The sequence below is a fragment of the Anser brachyrhynchus genome (assembly GCF_964034855.1).
Source record: "Anser brachyrhynchus genome assembly, contig: SCAFFOLD_227, whole genome shotgun sequence".
NCBI classification, from domain to species: domain Eukaryota; kingdom Metazoa; phylum Chordata; class Aves; order Anseriformes; family Anatidae; genus Anser; species Anser brachyrhynchus.
Window position 1 is genome coordinate 31,864 of NW_027663574.1, and position 13,183 is coordinate 45,046.

General features: G+C 47.0%; 1 long non-coding RNA gene across 3 annotated transcripts in view; it reads left to right on the plus strand.

The window, feature by feature from the left end:
* The window catches only part of LOC308187225, a 69,178-nt gene that overhangs the window by 6,425 nt on the left and 49,570 nt on the right, over positions 1–13,183 (plus strand). The window contains exon 1 of one of the 3 annotated variants that reach the window (XR_013944531.1): positions 2,687–3,065. The exons of 1 other annotated variant lie outside the window; for it this stretch is intronic. This is a non-coding gene — a long non-coding RNA (uncharacterized lncRNA). Of the gene's footprint in view, positions 1–2,686; positions 3,066–13,183 lie in introns of those variants that run through there. One more of the 3 variants, XR_013944532.1, reaches the window with a different exon arrangement.

Genomic DNA, 13,183 nt, shown 5'->3' on the forward strand with positions numbered 1-13,183 from the left:
GCCCTACGGGCAGTAGCACAGACCATTTCATACGAAGTGACACTGGCCATAATCCTGCTATCAATAATCATACTAAGCGGAAGCTACACACTCAGCTCCTTTGCCGTCGCACAGGAGCCTCTATACTTCATTTTCTCCTCATGACCCCTAGCATTAATATGATACGTATCCACCCTAGCAGAGACAAACCGAGCTCCTTTTGACCTCACAGAGGGTGAATCTGAGCTAGTCTCAGGGTTTAACGTTGAATACGCCGCAGGACCCTTCGCCTTATTCTTCCTAGCTGAATATGCGAACATTATGCTAATAAATACACTTACAGCCATCATATTCCTAAACCCAAGCGCCCTAGGGCCACCCACAGAACTATTCCCCGTCATCCTAGCCACAAAAGTCCTCCTACTATCTTCTGGTTTCTTATGGGTCCGAGCTTCATACCCACGATTCCGATATGACCAACTAATGCACCTACTATGAAAAAACTTCCTACCCCTCACACTAGCTCTGTGCCTCTGACACATCAGCATACCTATCTGCTATGCAGGCCTACCTCCTTACATAAGGAAATGTGCCTGAACTACAAAGGGTCACTATGATAAAGTGAACATAGAGGTATAACAGCCCTCTCATTTCCTGTTGACCTTAGAAAAGTAGGAATTGAACCCACACAAGAGAAATCAAAATTCTCCATACTTCCCTTATATTATTTTCTAGTAGAGTCAGCTAATCAAGCTATCGGGCCCATACCCCGAAAATGATGGTTTAACCCCCTCCTCTACTAATGAACCCTTACGCGACCCCAATCATAACCTTCAGCCTCATCTTGGGCACCACAATCACAATTTCCAGCAACCACTGAGTTCTGGCCTGGACAGGACTGGAGATCAACACACTAGCCATCATTCCCCTAATTGCCAAATCCCACCACCCACGAGCAGTAGAAGCCGCAACGAAATACTTCCTAACCCAAGCAGCTGCTTCCGCCCTGGTCCTATTCTCTAGCATAACCAATGCCTGAGTCACTGGCCAATGAGACATCACACAAATAAACCACCCAACCTCCTGTCTACTACTGACAGCAGCAATCGCTATTAAACTGGGCCTAGTGCCATTTCACTTCTGATTCCCAGAAGTACTACAAGGATCGCCACTAATAACAGCCCTGCTACTCTCGACCCTCATAAAATTCCCCCCACTAACCCTGCTCCTACTAACATCCAAATCCCTCGACCCAGCTCTACTCACCGCCATGGCCCTAGCCTCAACAGCACTAGGAGGCTGAATAGGACTGAACCAAACACAAACACGCAAAATCCTAGCCTTCTCGTCCATCTCCCACTTAGGCTGAATCGCCATCATCCTAGTTTACAGCCCCAAATTGGCCTTACTTACCTTCTACCTATACACAATCATAACATCAGCCGTATTCCTAGCCCTTAACAAAATCAAAGCCCTTAACCTATCCATGATCACAACCTCATGAACAAAAACCCCAGTGCTAAACGCCACCCTAATACTAGTACTTTTATCCCTAGCAGGCCTCCCCCCATTAACAGGCTTTATACCGAAGTGACTTATCATCCAAGAACTAACTAAACAGGAAATAACACCAGCAGCCATGGCAATTGCCATGCTATCACTGCTCAGCCTCTTCTTCTACCTACGCCTCGCATACCACTCAACAATTACCCTTCCCCCCAACTCCTCTAACCACATAAAACAATGATACACTAGCAAAGCCCCAAGCACACCTACTGCGGTCCTTGCCTCACTATCAATCCTCTTACTTCCCCTGTCCCCAATAATACATGCCATTGTCTAGAAACTTAGGATAACACCCCAAACCGAAGGCCTTCAAAGCCTTAAATAAGAGTTAAACCCTCTTAGTTTCTGCACATTAAGACTTACAGAATATTAACCTGTATCTTCTGAATGCAAGTCAGACGCTTTAATTAAGCTAAAGCCTCCCTAGACAGATGGGCTTCGATCCCACAAAACTCTAGTTAACAGCTAAATGCCTAAACCAATTGGCTTCTGCCTACAAAGACCCTGACGCACCCTAGTGCGCATCGATGAGCTTGCAACTCAACATGAATTTCACTACAGAGCCGATAAGAAGAGGAATTAAACCTCTGTAAAAAGGACTACAGCCTAACGCTTCAACACTCAGCCATCTTACCCGTCACCTTCATCAACCGATGACTATTTTCCACTAACCATAAGGATATTGGCACCCTGTACCTCATCTTCGGGGCATGAGCAGGAATAGTCGGCACCGCACTCAGCCTATTAATCCGCGCAGAACTAGGACAACCAGGAACTCTCCTAGGCGACGACCAAATTTACAATGTAATCGTTACCGCTCACGCCTTTGTAATAAGCTTCTTTATAGTCATACCCATCATGATCGGAGGATTCGGCAACTGATTAGTCCCCCTCATAATCGGTGCCCCCGACATAGCATTCCCGCGAATAAACAACATAAGCTTTTGACTCCTCCCCCCATCATTCCTCCTCCTACTATTCATAGGGCACACGGAAAGAAGCGTGAAACTGTAGGTGAAACCACTTCTGGAAGGCGGATTTAGCAGTAAAGTGGGACAATAGAGCCTACTTTAAGCCGGCCCTGGGGCACGTACATGGTTAAACATGCCTGTTAGTAGTGTGGCGAGCCATAGTGGGAAGGCTAGGGCTATGTTCATAGATAGTTGGGTGGTTGGGGTGAATGTATATGGAAGGAGGCCTAGAAGGTTGATTGTAAGAAGTATGATTATTAGGGATGTAAATATTATGGCTCATTTGTGGCCATTTTTGTTGAGTGGGACTATTAGTTGTTTTGTGATTAGGTGAAGGAGTCATGTTTGGATAGTAGAAAGGCGGTTGTTGATTCATCGGTTGTTTGGGGACGGGAATAGTAGGGCTGGGAAGAGTAGGGATAGTAGGATTAAGGGGATGCCAAATAGATTGGGGCTGGAAAATTGGTCAAAGAAGCTTAGGTTCATGGTCAGGATCATGGTGTGGGTTTGGTAGTGAGGGAGGTCTTATTTGATGGGGGGTTGGTTGTGGTGAAGGCTAGTAGTTTTGGTTGGATGAGGAGTGCTAGGGTTAATCAGGTTATAATTATGATTGAAAATCATGGTGCGGGGTTAAGCTGTGGCATATCATTAAGGAGGGGGAAGTCCCTCTTTGGCTAGCTTAAAAGGCTAGTGCTGTTGCATAGCTTCTTAATGATTAGGATGATGATAGAAGGGACGATCAGGCCTCGAAATGTGGGAGTGGGGTTGATTCTACTACAGTAGGTATGTAGCTGTGATTAGCCCCGCAAATTTCTGAGCATTGTCCGTAAAAAATCCCAGGCCGGGTGGTAATGAATGAAGTTTGGTTTAGTCGGCCTGGGATTGCGTCTGTTTTAACTCCGAGCGTTGGGACTGCTCAGGAGTGGAGTACGTCTCCTGCAGTAATGATTACGCGGATGGGGGATTCTATTGGGATAACTACGCGGTGGTCAACTTCTAGCAGTCGGAAGTGGCCGTTGGGTAAGTCTGGGGTGGGCACTATGTAGGAGTCGAAGGATAGGTCTTTGAAGTCTGTGTATTCGTAGCTTCAGTATCATTGGTGGCCGATGGCTTTTAGGGTGAGGTCTGGTTCATCGATTTTGTCCATTATGTAGAGGATTTGTAGGGATGGGAGGGCGAGGAGTACCAGGACGATAGCAGGTAGGATTGTCCAGATCAGCTCTACTTCTTGGGCGTCTACAGCATTGGACGAGAGTTTTTCTGTTAGTATGTGGGCTAAAAGGTAGAGAACTAGGCTGCAGATAGCTAGGGCAACGATTAGGGCGTGGTCGTGGAATTCAACGAGTTCTTCTATGATGGGTGATGAGGCGTCTTGGAATCCTAGTTGGGAGTGGTTGGCCACATGAGATGTACAGGATTTTTACCTGTGATTTAGTCTTGACAAGGCTATGTAATTGGTTTACTAACATCTCATAAGAAAGAAGCATGAGCGGTTAATGCAGTTGGCTTGAAACCAGCATGTGAGGGTTCGATTCCTTCCTTTCTTGTACTTGGACGAAGGCCGGTTCCTCGAAAGTATGGTATGGGGGAGGGCAGCCGTGGATTCATTCAACGTTTGTGGTAGTTAGTTCTGGTTGTAGGACTTTTCGTTTGGCCGGAAAGGCTTCTCAGATGATGAATATTAGTATGATTACGGCTACTATTGAGATTAGGGAGCCGATGGAGGAAATGGTGTTTCATAGTGTGTAGGCGTCGGGATAGTCCGAGTATCGTCGGGGTATTCCTGCTAGGCCTAGGAAGTGCTGGGGGAAGAACGTTAGGTTTACTCCTGTAAATATTACCCCGAAGTGGGCGTTTGCTCATGTTTGGTGTAGGGTAAACCCAGTGAGTAGTGGGAATCAGTGAGTAAATCCTGCTAGAATGGCAAAGACGGCGCCTATGGATAGGACGTAGTGGAAGTGGGCAACTACGTAGTACGTGTCGTGCAGGGCGATGTCTAGGGAAGAGTTTGCAAGAACGATTCCTGTTAATCCTCCGATGGTAAATAGGAAGATAAATCCTAGAGCTCATAGTATTGGGGGGGGTCTCATTTGATTGTTCCTCCGTGCAGGGTGGCTAGTCAGCTAAATACTTTGATTCCGGTAGGGATGGCAATGATTATAGTGGCTGATGTAAAGTAGGCTCGGGTATCAACGTCTATTCCTACTGTAAACATGTGGTGAGCTCAGACGATGAATCCTAGGAAGCCGATGGATAGTATGGCTCAGACTATTCCCATGTAGCCGAAGGGCTCCTTTTTGCCTGAGTAGTACGTGACTACGTGTGAGATGATTCCGAACCCCGGTAGGATCAGAATATAGACTTCTGGGTGTCCGAAGAATCAGAATAGGTGTTGGTACAGGATTGGGTCTCCTCCTCCAGCGGGGTTGAAGAATGTGGTGTTTAGGTTTCGATCAGTTAGTAATATTGTAATACCGGCGGCGAGTACGGGGAGTGATAGAAGGAGTAGGATGGCGGTAATTAGTACGGATCAGACAAATAGTGGGGTTTGGTATTGTGAGAGTGCGGGGGGTTTTATGTTGATGGCTGTGGTGATAAAGTTGATGGCCCCAAGGATGGAGGAGATACCGGCTAAGTGGAGTGAGAAGATAGCCAGGTCTACTGAAGCTCCGGCGTGGGCAAGGTCACCTGCTAGGGGAGGGTAGACAGTTCAGCCTGTGCCGGCGCCAGCTTCTACAGTGGATGAGGCTAGTAGGAGGAGGAATGATGGGGGGAGGAGTCAAAAGCTTATGTTGTTTATTCGCGGGAATGCTATGTCGGGGGCACCGATTATGAGGGGGACTAATCAGTTGCCGAATCCTCCGATCATGATGGGTATGACTATAAAGAAGCTTATTACAAAGGCGTGAGCGGTAACGATTACATTGTAAATTTGGTCGTCGCCTAGGAGAGTTCCTGGTTGTCCTAGTTCTGCGCGGATTAATAGGCTGAGTGCGGTGCCGACTATTCCTGCTCATGCCCCGAAGATGAGGTACAGGGTGCCAATATCCTTATGGTTAGTGGAAAATAGTCATCGGTTGATGAAGGTGACGGGTAAGATGGCTGAGTGTTGAAGCGTTAGGCTGTAGTCCTTTTTACAGAGGTTTAATTCCTCTTCTTATCGGCTCTGTAGTGAAATTCATGTTGAGTTGCAAGCTCATCGATGCGCACTAGGGTGCGTCAGGGTCTTTGTAGGCAGAAGCCAATTGGTTTAGGCATTTAGCTGTTAACTAGAGTTTTGTGGGATCGAAGCCCATCTGTCTAGGGAGGCTTTAGCTTAATTAAAGCGTCTGACTTGCATTCAGAAGATACAGGTTAATATTCTGTAAGTCTTAATGTGCAGAAACTAAGAGGGTTTAACTCTTATTTAAGGCTTTGAAGGCCTTCGGTTTGGGGTGTTATCCTAAGTTTCTAGACAATGGCATGTATTATTGGGGACAGGGGAAGTAAGAGGATTGATAGTGAGGCAAGGACCGCAGTAGGTGTGCTTGGGGCTTTGCTAGTGTATCATTGTTTTATGTGGTTAGAGGAGTTGGGGGGAAGGGTAATTGTTGAGTGGTATGCGAGGCGTAGGTAGAAGAAGAGGCTGAGCAGTGATAGCATGGCAATTGCCATGGCTGCTGGTGTTATTTCCTGTTTAGTTAGTTCTTGGATGATAAGTCACTTTGGTATAAAGCCTGTTAATGGGGGGAGGCCTGCTAGGGATAAAAGTACTAGTATTAGGGTGGCGTTTAGCACTGGGGTTTTTGTTCATGAGGTTGTGATCATGGATAGGTTAAGGGCTTTGATTTTGTTAAGGGCTAGGAATACGGCTGATGTTATGATTGTGTATAGGTAGAAGGTAAGTAAGGCCAATTTGGGGCTGTAAACTAGGATGATGGCGATTCAGCCTAAGTGGGAGATGGACGAGAAGGCTAGGATTTTGCGTGTTTGTGTTTGGTTCAGTCCTATTCAGCCTCCTAGTGCTGTTGAGGCTAGGGCCATGGCGGTGAGTAGAGCTGGGTCGAGGGATTTGGATGTTAGTAGGAGCAGGGTTAGTGGGGGGAATTTTATGAGGGTCGAGAGTAGCAGGGCTGTTATTAGTGGCGATCCTTGTAGTACTTCTGGGAATCAGAAGTGAAATGGCACTAGGCCCAGTTTAATAGCGATTGCTGCTGTCAGTAGTAGACAGGAGGTTGGGTGGTTTATTTGTGTGATGTCTCATTGGCCAGTGACTCAGGCATTGGTTATGCTAGAGAATAGGACCAGGGCGGAAGCAGCTGCTTGGGTTAGGAAGTATTTCGTTGCGGCTTCTACTGCTCGTGGGTGGTGGGATTTGGCAATTAGGGGAATGATGGCTAGTGTGTTGATCTCCAGTCCTGTCCAGGCCAGAACTCAGTGGTTGCTGGAAATTGTGATTGTGGTGCCCAAGATGAGGCTGAAGGTTATGATTGGGGTCGCGTAAGGGTTCATTAGTAGAGGAGGGGGTTAAACCATCATTTTCGGGGTATGGGCCCGATAGCTTGATTAGCTGACTCTACTAGAAAATAATATAAGGGAAGTATGGAGAATTTTGATTTCTCTTGTGTGGGTTCAATTCCTACTTTTCTAAGGTCAACAGGAAATGAGAGGGCTGTTATACCTCTATGTTCACTTTATCATAGTGACCCTTTGTAGTTCAGGCACATTTCCTTATGTAAGGAGGTAGGCCTGCATAGCAGATAGGTATGCTGATGTGTCAGAGGCACAGAGCTAGTGTGAGGGGTAGGAAGTTTTTTCATAGTAGGTGCATTAGTTGGTCATATCGGAATCGTGGGTATGAAGCTCGGACCCATAAGAAACCAGAAGATAGTAGGAGGACTTTTGTGGCTAGGATGACGGGGAATAGTTCTGTGGGTGGCCCTAGGGCGCTTGGGTTTAGGAATATGATGGCTGTAAGTGTATTTATTAGCATAATGTTCGCATATTCAGCTAGGAAGAATAAGGCGAAGGGTCCTGCGGCGTATTCAACGTTAAACCCTGAGACTAGCTCAGATTCACCCTCTGTGAGGTCAAAAGGAGCTCGGTTTGTCTCTGCTAGGGTGGATACGTATCATATTAATGCTAGGGGTCATGAGGAGAAAATGAAGTATAGAGGCTCCTGTGCGACGGCAAAGGAGCTGAGTGTGTAGCTTCCGCTTAGTATGATTATTGATAGCAGGATTATGGCCAGTGTCACTTCGTATGAAATGGTCTGTGCTACTGCCCGTAGGGCTCCGATTAGTGCGTATTTTGAGTTCGAGGCTCAGCCTGATCATAGGACTGAGTAGACGGCTAGGCTTGACATGGCTATTAGGAAGAGAACTCCGAGGTTTAGATCTGCTAGGGGAAATGGGAGTGGTAGTGGTGCTCAAGTGGTGAGGGCTAGGACAAGGGCTAGTATTGGTATCAGAATGAATAGAAGTGGGGAAGAGGTAGAGGGTCGGATGGGCTCTTTGGTAAATAGTTTCAGTCCGTCCGCAAATGGTTGAAGTAGGCCAAAAGGCCCGACAACGTTAGGGCCTTTGCGGGATTGTATGTAGCTTAGGATTTTCCGTTCTACTAGGGTTAGGAAGGCTACGGCAATCAGGATTGGGATGATGTATAGGAGGGATATAACGAGGCAGCTTAGTGTTGTTATTTGAATCATGGGTGAAGCTAGGGAGAGGATTTGAACCTCTGGGGAAAGGGCTTAAGCCTTCTGCACTTGCCGGGCTCTGCCACTCTAGCTGGTCCTTTTCTAGGATTGAAAGTGGTGGGGGAAGGCCCTCTTCACGGTTTAGTTGGTTTCACTGCTTAGAGGGGGGGGGGCGTGCTTGTGGTATTGGCCCCACTTTCCCGGTCCTTTCGTACTGGGGAGAGTGTGTCATAGATAGAAACCGACCTGGATTGCTCCGGTCTGAACTCAGATCACGTAGGACTGTTAATCGTTGAACAAACGAACCCTTAATAGCGGCTGCACCATTAGGATGTCCTGATCCAACATCGAGGTCGTAAACCCCCCTGTCGATATGGGCTCTTGAGGGGGATTGCGCTGTTATCCCTGGGGTAGCTTGGTCCATTAATCAATTATATTGGGTCTGGTCACTGTTAGCACTTTGAGGGGTAGCTCTAGGTAAAGAGGTATGGTCTTGTTTTTGGAGGATTTGTTCTCCTCCAAGGTCGCCCCAACCGAAAAATATCGACCAGGCTCTGCGATGGTAGTGGCCCCAGTGGGGTTGATTGAGGATTCGCGGTGGTCGTTGATTTTTAAGTTCCACAGGGTCTTCTCGTCTTATGTTCACATCCCCGCTTTTGCACGGGGAGATCAATTTCACTGATTATCTGTGAGAGACAGTTAAGACCTCGTTTAGCCATTCATACAAGTCTCGATTTATGGGACAATTGATTGCGCTATCTTTGCACGGTTAGGATACCGCGGCCGTTAAACCTAAGTCACCGGGCAGGCATCACCTTCAATACTTGTTTAATTTGCTGAAGGCTATGTTTTTGGTAAACAGTCGGGCCTTATTAATTTGCCGAGTTCCTTTCACAGATTTTAATCGCTCTTATAGGCGCTCCTGAGTCGGGTTAACAGGGTTAGTTAATACGTGGTCTTGTAGGGGTTTTTGTATCTGTCTAGGTCTGTTAATAATGTTTCTATGTAAGCTTGCGCCGTTAGAGGGGTGTGGCCCTGTACATGAGGGGCCTAGGATGATTCCTAGGATTGTTATGAGGATGGCAGCGGTTTTGGTGATAAGGGGTATGGTTATTGGGGGGGTTTTGGTTGGTGTGATGAAAGAGGTAATGATTATTCCTGCTGTAATGCTGCCTAGGGCGAGTCGGGTTAGGGGGGCGGTGATTAGTGGGTTGTTTTCGTTTATTGATACTATTGGGGGGATTCGGGTTTGTCCAGCTTGGACTAGGATGGTTATGCGGATGCTGTAGGTTGCGGTGAATGCTGTGGCTATAAGGGTTAGGAGTAGGGCTCAAGTATTTAGGTATGATGTGTTTAAGCTTTCGATGATGAGGTCTTTTGAGTAGAATCCGGCTAGGAATGGGGTTCCTATCAGCGCCAGGTTTCCGATGGTTAGGCAGGAAGTAGTGACTGGGAGTATTTTCTGTAGGCCTCCTATCTTTCGGATATCTTGTTCTCCGTTTAGGTTGTGGATGATAGACCCTGAGCATAGGAATAGTATGGCTTTAAAGAAGGCATGGGTTGAGATGTGTAGGAAGGCTAGTTGTGGGAGGTTTAGTCCGATAGTGACTATTATTAGTCCTAGTTGGCTGGATGTTGAGAAAGCAATGATTTTTTTGATGTCATTTTGGGTTAGGGCGCATGTGGCAGCGAATAGGGTTGATAGAGCACCTAGGCATAGGCAGGCAGTTAGGGCTGTCTGGTTGGTGGCTAGCAGGGGGTGCATGCGGATGAGCAGGAAGATTCCGGCTACTACTATGGTACTGGAGTGCAGTAGGGCTGATACTGGGGTGGGGCCTTCTATTGCTGCGGGCAGTCATGGGTGGAGTCCAAATTGGGCGGATTTTCCTGCGGCTGCGAGGATTAATCCTATGAGGGGGAGGATTGGGGTTTGGTGGGGGTGTACGGCTTGTTGGATCTCTCAGGTGTTGAATGTTGAAGCTAGTCATGCTATGCTCAGGATCAGTCCGATGTCTCCGATTCGGTTGTAGATTACGGCTCGTAGGGCGGCGGTGTTGGCATCTGCTCGGCCTTGTCATCAGCCGATGAGAAGGAAGGACATGATTCGTACTCCTTCCCAGCCTACGAATAGGAGGAATATGTTGTTTGCGGTTGTTAGGAGGAGTATGGCGACTAGGAATGTCAGTAGGTAGGTGAAAAATTTTGTTACGTATGGCTCTGAGGCCATGTATCATATGGCGAATTGTAGGATTGATCATGTTACAAATAGGGCGATTGGAAGAAATGTTATTGAGTATTGGTCTATTTTTAGGCTCAGGGGGATTTTAAAGTTTATAATGAATTTTCACTCCCAGTGGCAGGTGACAGATTCTACTCCCGAGTAGATGAATGCGGTTGTAGGGGCTAGGCTAATTAGGAATGCGGTTTTAACAGCGCGGGTGGTGGCTTGTGGGGTGTTTTTAAAGTTTTTAAATAGAAATGGCAGGATGATTGGGGTTAGGAGGATTGTCAGCGTGAGTAGTGTGAGGGAGTTGATTAGTAGTGTGGGGTTCACTATTTTTACTTGGATTTGCACCAAGATGGGTGGTTCCTAAGACCAGTGGATTGCTGTTATCCTTTAAAAGTAAGGGGGCTGAGGTTTTAGGCTCAGATGTAAGAGTTAGCAGCTCTTGTTGGTTAAACCCTCCCCTCGGCAGGTAAGAAGGTTTGAACTTCTATTCTTAGAATCACAGTCTAATGTTTGGTTTAAACTATACTTGCATGAGGGGATTCCGGAGATCAGTTCGGGTTTGAGGATTAGGAGGAATATTGGGATAATGTGGAGTGTTATGAGCAGGTGTTCTCGCGTGGTTGAGTTTTGCATAGATGTGATGTGGGAGGGGATTGAGCCTCGTTGGGTCATTAGTAGTATGAATAAGGTGTAGGAGGCGGTTAGTAGGGTTGCGATTCCTGTTAGGATGATCGTGAAGGCAGATCAGTTGAATAAGGTGATTATAATGGTTAGCTCTGCTATGAGGTTTGTTGTTGGGGGTAAGGCTATGTTTGTTAGATTGGCCAGCAATCATCAGGTAGCTATGAGTGGTAGGAGAGGTTGTAGGCCTCGTGTGAGTAGTAGAATTCGGCTGTGCGTACGTTCATAGTTTGTGTTGGCTAGGCAGAATAGTATGGAGGAAGTTAGTCCATGGGAAATTATTAGGATCATTGCCCCTGAGAATGATCAGTGGGTTTGGATTATTCCTGCGGCGATAACTAGGCCTATGTGGCTAACGGATGAATAAGCGATTAGTGATTTTAGGTCTGTCTGTCGTAGGCAGATTGAGCTAGTCATTAGGGCGCCTCATAGGGCCAGGGTTAGGAAGGGGTAGTGCAGGAGGTTGGACAGTGGGCCCATAAATAGAGTGACTCGTATAATTCCGTATCCTCCTAGCTTTAGTAGTAGGGCGGCGAGGAGTATTGAGCCTGCGATGGGTGCTTCTACGTGGGCTTTTGGCAGTCAGAGGTGTAGGCCGTATAGTGGGGCTTTTACTATGAATGCTATGAGCAGTGCTAGACCTGATAGTATTCCTGTCCATGAGGTGGATAGGGTTGGGTGGGTTAGTTGTAGGGTTGGCAGGTGCAGGGTGCCAATTTTCACGTATAGGTGTATGATTGTGATTAGCAGGGGTAGAGAGCTTACTGGCGTGTAGAATAGCAGGTAGATGCCAGCGCTTAGGCGTTCTGGTTGGTTCCCCCATCGGGTGATTAAGATTAGGGTGGGAATGAGGGTTGCTTCAAATGAGATGTAAAATAGTGCTAGTTCTGTGGTGGAAAAGGCTAGTAGGATGAATGGCTGGACTGCGACTAAGGTTGAGATAAAGATTCGTTTGCGTTGTAGGGGTTCTTGTTGCAGGTGGTTTTGGCTTGCTATGATTATGAGTGGGAGTAGTCAGCAGGATAGTACTAGGAGGGGGGATGAGATTTGGTCAATTCCTGTTCAGTTGGATAAAAATTTGTAGGGGTAGTAGGTTGGGATTAATCACTGTAGGCTTAGGGCAGCGATTAGGAGGCTGTATAAGGTGGTGTTAGTCCATAGAAATTTTGGTGGAGACAGCAGGGCTGTTGGAAGAAGTATGATTGTGGGTAGGATGATTTTTAGCATTGCAGGAGGTTTAGGTTGTGTAGATGGTCGGAGCCATGTGTGCGGGTGGAGGCTACTAGGATGGCCAGGCCTGTGCCCGCCTCACACGCTGAGAAGGTTAGCATGAGAATTGGTACCATGGTGAATGAGGAGACTTGGTTTTCGATGGATCATATTGATAGGCCTACGAATATCGATAATATTATGCTTTCAAGGCATAGTAGGGCGGATACTAGGTGGGTTCGGTGGAAGGCTAGTCCTAGTCCGCTGAAAATGAAGGCTGAGTAGAAGCTTAAATGTAGGGGCGACATAAGAAAGTTACAGGGTTGGCTGTAATCTGCTGGGTCGAAACCAGCTATCTTTTTGGTTAGACTAACTTTCTGTTATTCTGCTCATTCTAGGCCCCCTTGAATTCACTCGTAGGCCAGTCCGAGTGTTAGGAGAAGGAGGATCACTACAGTTCAGGTGAGGGTCATTAGGGGGGATTGGAGTTGGACGGCTCATGGCAGGGGGAGTAGGAGGGCGATTTCTAGGTCGAATAGGACGAACAGGATGGCTACTGAGGAAGAATCGGACTGAGAATGGTAATCGAGCAGATCCAAGTGGGTCGAATCCACATTCGTACGGTGAGAGTTTCTCTGAGTCGGGGTTTATTTGGGCGAGTCAGAAGTTTAATGCGGTTAGGGCGGCGCTTAGGATTGATGATAGGGCGAATATGAACATGAGTGCGTTCATTGCTCTCCTCTGGGTTTATACCAGATTCTAGAGATTGGAAGTCAATTGTAATTAATATACTAGAAGAGCAAGATCCTCATCAGTAGATGGTTATGTAGAGGAATAGTCAGATGACGTCTACGAAGTGTCAGTATCAGGCTG